The 10,196-nt window shown below is 42.0% G+C and overlaps 1 pseudogene; it reads right to left on the bottom strand.

Moving 5' to 3' along the window:
* Positions 1-6,125: 6,125 nt before the first annotated feature.
* Positions 6,126-9,843, bottom strand: LOC100476407 (annotated as a pseudogene).
* Between the last annotated feature and the right edge of the window lie 353 nt (positions 9,844-10,196).

Below are 10,196 nucleotides of genomic sequence, written 5' to 3'. Positions count from 1 at the left end.
ACTCAGAAGAACACAAAGAACCCAATAAGATTTGAACAGAAACATCACCAAAAGCAGATATACGTATGGCAAATAAGTCCATGAAAAGCTGCACCCCATCATTACTCATTCGGGAAATGCAAATGAAAGGCACCGTTTGGTAGCACAGCACCGCATTAGATCAGCTAGGATAGAGACTGAGAAAGCCCCCAGCTGGTGAGGACGCGGAGCACCTGGAATCCACACACAGCGGAGGGGAACGCAAATCATCCAGCCCTTACAGAACACGGTTTGGCTGTTGCTTCTAAAACTAAATATACACTGAATATAGGACTCCGCAATCCCATTACTAGATATTTTTACTCAAGAGACATGAAACATATGTGCACCCCAAACTTATACACAGATATTTGTAGCAGTTTCATTCATCATCATCAAAAACTGGAAACAACCCAGATACCTTTCAACTGGGAAACGGAGCAGCAAACTGTGGTCCATTCATACAACGGAATACTGCTCAGCAATAAAAAGAAACAAACAACTGATGCAGACATCAACATGAATGAATCTGAATGAAAAAAGCCAAACTCAGAAGGCTACATATCTCATGAACCATCGGTATTTTTTTTTATGTTCAGTTAGCCAACATATAGTAAGTACATCATTAGTTTTCGAGGTAGTGTTCAACGATTCATTAGTGCGTATCACACCCAGCGCTCATCACAGCACGTGCCCTCCCTAATGCCCGTCAGCCGGTTACCCCTCCCCCTGCCCCTCCTTCTGTAACCCTCAGTTTGTTTCCGTGGCGTCCAGTGTCTCTCATGGTTTGTCCCCCTCTCTGATTTCTTCCCAGTTTTCCCAAACAAAAGACTGTTGGCTCTCCACAGGGGAAGGGAGGGAGAACTATCGGTATTTTGTTTGGGAAAAGGCAAAATATAGGACAGAAGGGGCGCCTGGGTGGCACAGCGGTTGGGCGTCTGCCTTCGGCTCAGGGCGTGATCCCGGCGTTATGGGATCGAGCCCCACATCAGGCTCTTCCACTATGAGCCTGCTTCTTCCTCTCCCACTCCCTCTGCTTGTGTTCCCTCTCTCGCTGGCTGTCTCTATCTCTGTCAAATAAATAAATAAAATCTTTAAAAAATATATAGGACAGAAAACCCATCAGTAGTTGCCAACGGCTAGGGGTGGGAAGAAGCCTGGATACAATGGGGCATGAGGGAACTTTTGGGGGTGACAGAAATATTCTCTATCTTGCCTGTAATGGGGGGGCGACATGACTGTAAGAGGTTGTGAAAACATAGACCTGTACACTACAGCGAATGTGAATGTACGTAAGTTATATCTCAATAAACCTGGGTTTTAAATTTTTAGGGGAAAACAAAGTAACTTCATTTACTTAAATTGGTCTCAGGGGTTTCTGTAACTTACAATCAAGGGTCCTGAGTGATAACAAACGTCCAGCTCACCGTGCTATCTCTGCCTGCACCGTTAAGGCCTGCATGTTTCAACTAGTTTAGAGGATAACCTGGTAACCGGGGGGGGGAAAGTCTAATAACAAAGCAGCCCTTATTTGGGGAGCCCAGTCCTCAAAAAGAGGCCACTCTAAATAGCCCAACATTACACCTCCTTTTCCTCGCCTCTCTAAAGCTCTTCAACCCTGTTCTGCTCACCTGGTTTCCCTTCAGTGTGGGTTCCTTAATCTCAGCTCCTTACCCCTGTTCAAAGACCATCACATTCTATTTAGGTGTCCACTCTAACAAGGCATCCTGCTTGTTGAGACACCTTGAACCCTTTATTTAGCTTCCTTGTGCTTAAGCTCTTACATCGAAGTGGCTTAATCTCATCTGTTCTAAGGGCACCTGTGCGGCTCAGTCGGTTAAGCGTCTGCCTTTGGCTCAGGTCATAATCCTGGGGTCCTGGAATGGAGCCCCGAGTTGGGCTCCCTGCTCGGCGGGGAGTCTGTTTCTCCCTCTCCCTCTGCCCCTCCCCACACCCGCACCCTGCTCGTGTTTTTCTCTCAAATCTTTTTTTAATATCACCTGTTCTATCTTCCCCCCAAAAATGAAATTAGGTAATCAATGCAATAATGCCTTGTCACCCATAGACATAAAGGTAGAATCACTTTATGTCTCATTATAGGATTATCTTTCTTTATGCAGCCATTTTTCTCAAATGTTGCTTGTGAATCAAGTCCAGATTTAAAAGGCCTGGGGACGCCCAGAGCATAAGGAAATCTCATGGTGGGGAGTTTTGTCAAACAAACCAAATTTGTTATTTGGCCTAATCTCCCCCCCGAACCCTTATCCATGGGGATACATTCCAATATCCCCAGTGGATGCCTGAAACCACGGAGAGTACCAAACAAAATATATATACTATGTTTTTTCCTATACGTATATACTTATGATAAAGTTTAATTTACCAGTTAAGCACAGTAAGAGGTTAACAACAACAACTAAAAACAGAACAATTATAATATGCTCCAATAAATGTTGTGTGAATATGGCCTCGCTCTCAAAATATCATACTGTAATCACCCTTGTTCTTGTGACGATGTGAGATGATAAAATGCCTGCGTGAGGAGATGAAGTGACGTGAAGGACACAGGCATATGACGTAACGTTGGGCAACTACCGACCTGACCAGACGTCATAAGGAGGACCACCTGCTTCCGGAACACGGTTGACCGCAGGTAACTGAAACCCCAGATAATCACCGCCGACATTCCCAAACCTCCATACTGAGTTAATTTAGATGATGAGGAGGAGGAGGACAACATGAAAGCAATCTTAATTCACTTAACATGCTGTCTACGGGTTTTCGAGCCACTTTCACACACCTCTCACCTGATGCTCATTACCACCCCCAGGAGACAGTGATCAGGTATTATTCTCCCCAGTTGCCAGATGAGGAAGCCGAAGCACAGTGGGGTCAATGACTTGCCCAAGGTTATGCAGCTAATGGACCTGGCTGAAGGCTCAGACACTCCCAAAACTCTTACCCTTGCCCTGTACAAAACAGCCCAAGAACTAAAAGAACCAGGAATCATCTGCAGTCTACAGAAATGCAAATAATTTTCTTTAACCATTCATGCCCTCAAAACCCTGAAATTCTAAAGCCAAAGCCTCCAAGACGTAAAATTCTAAATAAACAGAGGAGATTGCTGACATCTTCAAAGTAGAAAGGCAGTAAATGCAGAATCACCATGATAAAAAATGATTAAATGCTCATCATACCAGCTGAAATATCATCAAATTTTGCATTAACAGCTACAATTAAATAGTAGACTTATTAGCTACATTATGTTTAAGTGCATCCTGCCAGAGTCTTTATATTTTCCCACCAAACATAAAAAAAGACCTTAANCAGTAAATGCAGTATCACCATGATAAAAAATGATTAAATGCTCATCATACCAGCTGAAATATCATCAAATTTTGCATTAACAGCTACAATTAAATAGTAGACTTATTAGCTACATTATGTTTAAGTGCATCCTGCCAGAGTCTTTGTATTTTCCCACCAAACATAAAAAAAAGACCTTAAATCAACTTTAAGAGGATGGAAAGAAACAAGATAAAATTATGTCACCTGTATACATAGTGGGGGGAAGGAATCTCAAGGACCCTGGAGGAAACAGCTGAGGCCTGCAGTTTCCAAATGTCAATTTGGAGGAGAATATTTTAGGCAGAGGTAGCCTTTCTGCTAATGAGATTCTAGATAAAACTTCTATGTAAATTCAACCTCATCTCCCTCCACCCCACAAAAATATCTAGGAGGGTCTGCAGTGCAGGCATAGTCCTCTGCCGGCAGGAAAATATCCTACTATGAGCTGACCCAAGCTCCCCTGAAATCTGAAAGATGAAAGAGGCCATTTCTTTATTGATCAGATGGGGCCACCTTTCACTTTGTACACAGTCAGCCTTGGATGGATGCATAGAGTCTTGGGTGGATGACCAAGAATCCCTTCATCCTCTGATTTTTCCCAGCTTCTTCATCTTCAGATCTCCCCCCCCCGGGGTACCAGTGCTATCCGGGTTTGCCCCACTTGGTCTGGACCACAGAGATCATGATTCTTGCCTCCATTCTGCGGAGGGAGAAGTTAGAGAGGATTCTCAGTTAAAAACTCCTTAAGCTCTCCATAGGCATTGTCTGCGATCTTTCTGCTTCTATGTAAAACCACTGCAAGATAAACAAGACTTCCTCTTGGCGGTACAGATGGTTTCTTACAGCCATCTATACTGGCTTAACAGGCCATGTGTTTTTAAGCTAAAAGTTTTCTTTCTTACCAGGAGTAAAGAGAAGTGATAAAGGGGAACAAGAAAAACTCACCCTGCCAAATAGACCTAAAAGCAAGTGTACCCTTCCAAACTTTTTTTTTGCATAATCTAATTCAAACTTTTTATTCCCATCCTTCCTCCATAATAGTCTCTCCCAGTGGAAGAGATGCTTAAAATAAGCATACTGTATAATTTTCTTCATTATAGACCACAAATAGGTCATTTTCAAAATTGATGTATGTTGCTTATAAAGTCCTCATCAACACCCATTTTATGTTTATTTGTCAAATTCCAATGGCTCATACAAACAACTATGTGGCCAGAAATGATGAGGGCTTTGTTGAGGTCTGTGGTTGAACTGCTTTATGGCTGTATTGTTCCGAATGTCCATCAGCAATGCACACTCGCAGGACAATGGGTCACCTTCCAGCCTATGCCTTTGCAGAGTTGCATAGCTCGTAGCAGACTTCAACTTTTGGAAACCTGTTGACATTTATTTGAAAAATTCCAGTTCAAAGGATTCTGAAAATTAAATGTCCCCAAATGTGATATCTTTGTTTAAAATTCTGAAAGGAAAGGGAGCAGGGCATGTGGATGTGCACCAGTTAAGGGTTCTGAATTCATACATGGTCTGCAAGAATGGATTCATCTTTTCATTCATTTATTCAATTATGTGTTATCTGCCCATTATTTGTTGATGGTGTAAAGTCCTGGAATACATTAGTGAATCAAGTTCTTTAAAGAAAACCCAAGTCAAAGATGGGCAATTGTTCACTGGACAGAGGAAATTGACTTCCTTGGGAAAGGGCACTGAGAGATGAATTTAGGGTCTGCCCTCTGAGATGGGCTTCTCCATTGAAATTTGTTGTCAGAGACTCTTCCAGCCCATTAAACTCAAAGCGAGTAGCTTGAAGCCAACGGTTCAGAAATATTCTCCCCTCTGTGGAGCATGAGAACCACTTCAAGGCCATCAGTTTAAGGGGGATTATGAAGCTAGGGTCTAACCAATTAAAATAGCTTTGGGGCCAGATACCATTTATGTTTTATTCCATAGGATTCTAGACACCTCTCTTGCTGTCTGTGTGGCTCTTAATGGGAACACAACTGGCATGGAGTCATTGGCCATATGTTCTCCAGCTTGCACCATCAGCACTTCTGTGCCATGAAAAAGATGCTTATGAGAATTGTTAAAGGAAATCTTGAAAAGATAAAGACATTGCAAAAGAATATTCAGTACCTAAAGGAGGAATGAAAGGGATCGCAGAATTCATTCCACTGCTCTGGATCCAAATCCCAGCTCCCCTGTTTCTAATTAATAGAACATACCATCCAGACAAGACTTAGGAGAGATGGGAAGCACTTCAATAAGGGATACCTAAAAGGGGGACCAGGCTTTCACCATTTCCTAACCATTGTATCCGTTTTCAATTCTGTTTATTCTGCTTTTTTTTTTTTTGGTTTAATGAGATTTTTATCTCTGCATTGATTTTATGTTCCCTAGTCATTTGTTTTTTACTGAGCTCTACCAATTTGTTTTATTTTCTTCTATTGTCTTTTCATCTCCTTTTCAACCATTTTGTGTGTGTGTGCACTTCCTCCTCCCCAAGGGATGTTGCTGCCTATAATATCTTTAAGATTCTTTGTCACATTCATAGAACAATCCCTCTTGATTTATGTATGTTTTCTGACTTTTTGCTTACTCTTTCCTCTTTTATTCATATGCATATGGCCTAATATGTTTCTTTCTGGAGGTAATTCACATTTCTTGGGGCAATTCTATCCGAGGCTATCATTTGCTTGAAGACTTCTGTGAAGAAGGGCAGCCCAGAGCTTTACATGTACTGTATTATCTCAAAAACCTTCTCACTAAATGTGCCCTCGGCCCTGAATGCACATTTCTCCTCCTTTCTCTTCAGTAAGGATGTTGATTTGTGCTGCGATCTGGCAAGCACGGATTCGTCTCTCCTCCACCCTTGCACTGCACACTCGGTTAGCTAGGAGGCTAGGGTGTACTGCAGACAATAAGGGTGGAGCCTCCACCTGACTCCCCTTCGGCCCCTCCACCCGCTCTTCCGGGGTTGACAACTGGGTCTGCGTAGGGACACGCCCGCTGCTTCTCTGGCCACGTTTCTCTAGATCCCAGGAAACTGAATGAAGGATCCTTTGGACCTGAAGACTATAACGTGTACTTTTAGAGTAATCTGACTCTGCTAAAATCTGAGGTTTCTAGGTTCTCAGTCCCCACCCTTAGTGTTAGTCTCAATTTCTCAGAACTGGCCAGATTTTGGTTATAGTGAAGTTTCTGTATTTCATCAAAGATGGAGTTTTCTTCTTTTTTTTTTTAAGCAGAGGTTTTTTTCTTCTTCTTCTTCTCCTTCTTCTAGCAGAGGTTTTTCATTTTTNGAACTGGCCAGATTTTGGTTATAGTGAAGTTTCTGTATTTCATCAAAGATGGAGTTTTCTTCTTTTTTTTTTAAGCAGAGGTTTTTTTCTTCTTCTTCTTCTCCTTCTTCTAGCAGAGGTTTTTCATTTTTTCCAGAAAAGTTTTTCCAAAACTTAAGGTTTCAAGGAGGCTTGGTGACTGAAAATGCTTTTACCTGGACTTCTTTAACTGCAGGCCCTCTCATTCACTCCTTGACCCATGGCAAGCTTGCTTCTATCTGTAGTTGATCAGACTGCTTTCTCGAAGATCACCACTGACTTCCTAATTGCTAAAAGTCTTTCTTCCTGTCTGTTTTGTTGTTGTTATCACAATTTCTCTCTTTATGATTGAAGTATAATTCGCATACAGGTTATATTAGTTTTAGGTGTACAATGTGATTCAACAATTCTATATATTACTCAGTGCTCGTCACGATACGTGTGCTTTTAATCCCCTTTAAGTGTTTCATCCATCCCCCCACCACTTCCCCTCTGTTAACCGTCTTCTGTATCCATTCACCTATCGAAGGAAATTTGGGTTGCTTCCATAATTTGGCTACTGTAAATAATGCTGCAATAAACATAGGGGTGCGTATATCTTTTCACTTTATATTTCTTCTGTCATGGCTCCCAAATGCCCATTCTCTTGCTCTTTTTCAGTTTTCCTTCAATTACAGCTATTCTCGCAAGGTCTTTGTTTACATGATCTAATGATCAACTCCATGCATTCCCCAGGCTTAAACTGCCCACTGTACGCTCTACTCCCAAATGTCTCTCATCTGTCCTGACCCTCTCTTGAAGCTTATACCCAGTTCCCAAAGTCTGTTTGACACCTGCACATGCGCACACCACGCACCTCATGTATGTTCTAAACCACTATTTTCTAATCGAGTGACTCTCAGAATGTTAATTAGTGTTGTGTAATTTGTCTTAAAGATTCACACATTATTAGTGTCCTAGGGTTGCAATAATAAAGTGCCACAAACTGGATGGCTTAAAACAATTTATTCTTTCGCAGTTCTGGAGGCTAGAAGTCCAAAATTAAAGTATTGGCAAGACCATGCTCCCTCTGAAGGCTTAGGAAAGAATCCTTCCTTGCCTCTTCCAAGCTTCTAGAGGTTGCCAGTAATTCTTAGCTTCTCTAGGCTTATAGCTGTGTCACCCCAATCTCTGCCTCTGTCATCACACAGCCTTCTTCTCTGTGTCTTTCTCAAAGCCTCCCTCTTCTTACTCTTACAAAGACACCATTCATTGGATATAGCACCCACCCAAATACAGCAATGCCTCATCCTAACTCGATTACATCCACGAAAACTTATTTCCAAATAAGGTCACATTCACAAGTACTGGGGGTCAGAACTTCAACATATCTTTCAGCGGGACACAACTAACCCCCTACCTCATGACAAAATACATTTTGAAAATGTTGGTTTAGGCAAAATCAGACAGATATCATCACTAAAGAACTCCTCAGAGCTTTAATAGGCTAATGCGAATTGTAGGGGTTTTGTTTTGTTAACATTAGATTCAGGTGTGCACGATGACTCGCTATTTGTATATACTGCAAAACGATCACAAGTAAGTCAACATCCATCACCACACATAGTTACAGACTTGTTTTCCTTGTGATGAGGAATTTTAAGATTTACTTTCTTAGGAACTTTCAAATAAACAATGGAGTAGTATTCACTATAGTCACCATGCTGTACATTATATCCCCAGGACTTATTTATTTTATAACTGAAAGTTTGTAGCTTTTCACTCCCTTTACCCATTTTGCCTACCAGACACCCCCCACTTTTGGCAACGATCAATCTGTTCTCTATATTTATGAGCTTGGATTTGTGTGTGTTTGTGGCATTTTTTTGGATTCTACATCTGAGATCATATAGTATGTGTTTTTCTGTCTGATTTATTTCATTTAGCATAATGCCCTCAAGTTCCATCCATGCTGTCACAAATGGCAAGATTTCATTCTTTTTTACAGCTGAATTATATTCCATGATGTATATAGGACACATTTTCTTTATCCCTCCATCCATCAATAAACACTTAGGTTGTCTCGATGTTTTGGGGATTGTAAACAATGCTTCAAAGCACAATGGGGGTGCATTCCAACTGCATTCAAAACAGCTAAATATGCAGGTCCAAAAAAGGAAGGTACTTTTCCAACTGCTACATTCACTCTGAAGCTCATTCATCTCCTTCAGCATCCCAAAGATCAAGCACGTGTTCTGCTCGGCTATCTGATGCTGCGCTCTCGCTGCACTTTCTGGCAGGTCATCATCCTCGCCTGGAAGAGCAGTCCTCTAAGCGACCTCTTGATCATGCTCATACTGTGTGCCAAAGCTGCTCTTGCCTCCAGTGGGGCAAGAGCAGACATGGCAACAAACTCNGGTCCAAAAAAGGAAGGTACTTTTCCAACTGCTACATTCACTCTGAAGCTCATTCATCTCCTTCAGCATCCCAAAGATCAAGCACGTGTTCTGCTCGGCTATCTGATGCTGCGCTCTCGCTGCACTTTCTGGCAGGTCATCATCCTCGCCTGGAAGAGCAGTCCTCTAAGCGACCTCTTGATCATGCTCATACTGTGTGCCAAAGCTGCTCTTGCCTCCAGTGGGGCAAGAGCAGACATGGCAACAAACTCCAACTTAGCCTCTCCAGTTAGTTTTCTAGCAAGCCACAGGAAGGGCTTTTCAAAGTTGTAGTTACTTTTGGCAGAAACATCATAGTACTGAAGGTTCGTCCTTCAGCAGAAGACAATAGATTTTGCCCTAAATTTCCTGTCCTTAATGTTCACTTTCTTGCCACACAGCACAAAGGAAATGTTCTCACATACTTGAACCAGATCTTTACGCCAGTTAGGCACATTCTTGTAAGTAACCCTTGATGGTATATCAAACGTTGTAATGGCACACTGGACCGGGATGTAATAGCCACCTCTCAGCTCACCAAATTTCTCCTGATCAGCCGTTCCCCATACATTGAACTTAATAGGTCCTCTGTTGGTATGGAACAGAAGAGGATGGACCTCAAAACCCAAAGTAGCTATGTACTTCTCAAGTTCACCAGTCAGATGACATTTCACAAACGTATTTTCCAGTACTACCATCGTCAACCAATAAATTTTGAACTCAACTTGGGGTTCTCCTTGGGCAGCCATTGTGCTGTTGCTTCCAGAAGTGTCTCTGGCCCATCTGATAGAACAGTATTTCATTCTCTTTGATGAAACTGTAAATGGGTTTTTTTTAAAGATTTTATTTATTTATTTATTTGACAGAGAGAGCACAAGTAGGGGGAGCATCAGGCAGAGGGATAGGGAGAAGCAGGCTCTTTGCTGATCAAGGAGTCCGATTGGGGGCTCAATCCCAGGACCCTGGCATCATGACCTGAGGCGAATGCAGACATTAACCAACTGAGCCACCCAAGTGCCCCGGGATTGTTTTCTGAATTTGTCTTTCTGATAGTCATTATTAGTGGGTAGAAATGCAACAGATTTCTATATATTGTTTTTGT

The sequence above is a fragment of the Ailuropoda melanoleuca genome, chromosome 2, assembly GCF_002007445.2.
Source record: "Ailuropoda melanoleuca isolate Jingjing chromosome 2, ASM200744v2, whole genome shotgun sequence".
Lineage (NCBI taxonomy): Eukaryota > Metazoa > Chordata > Mammalia > Carnivora > Ursidae > Ailuropoda > Ailuropoda melanoleuca.
Note: the sequence above shows the minus strand (reverse complement) of the source record. Positions and strands in the feature narration are given on the sequence as shown.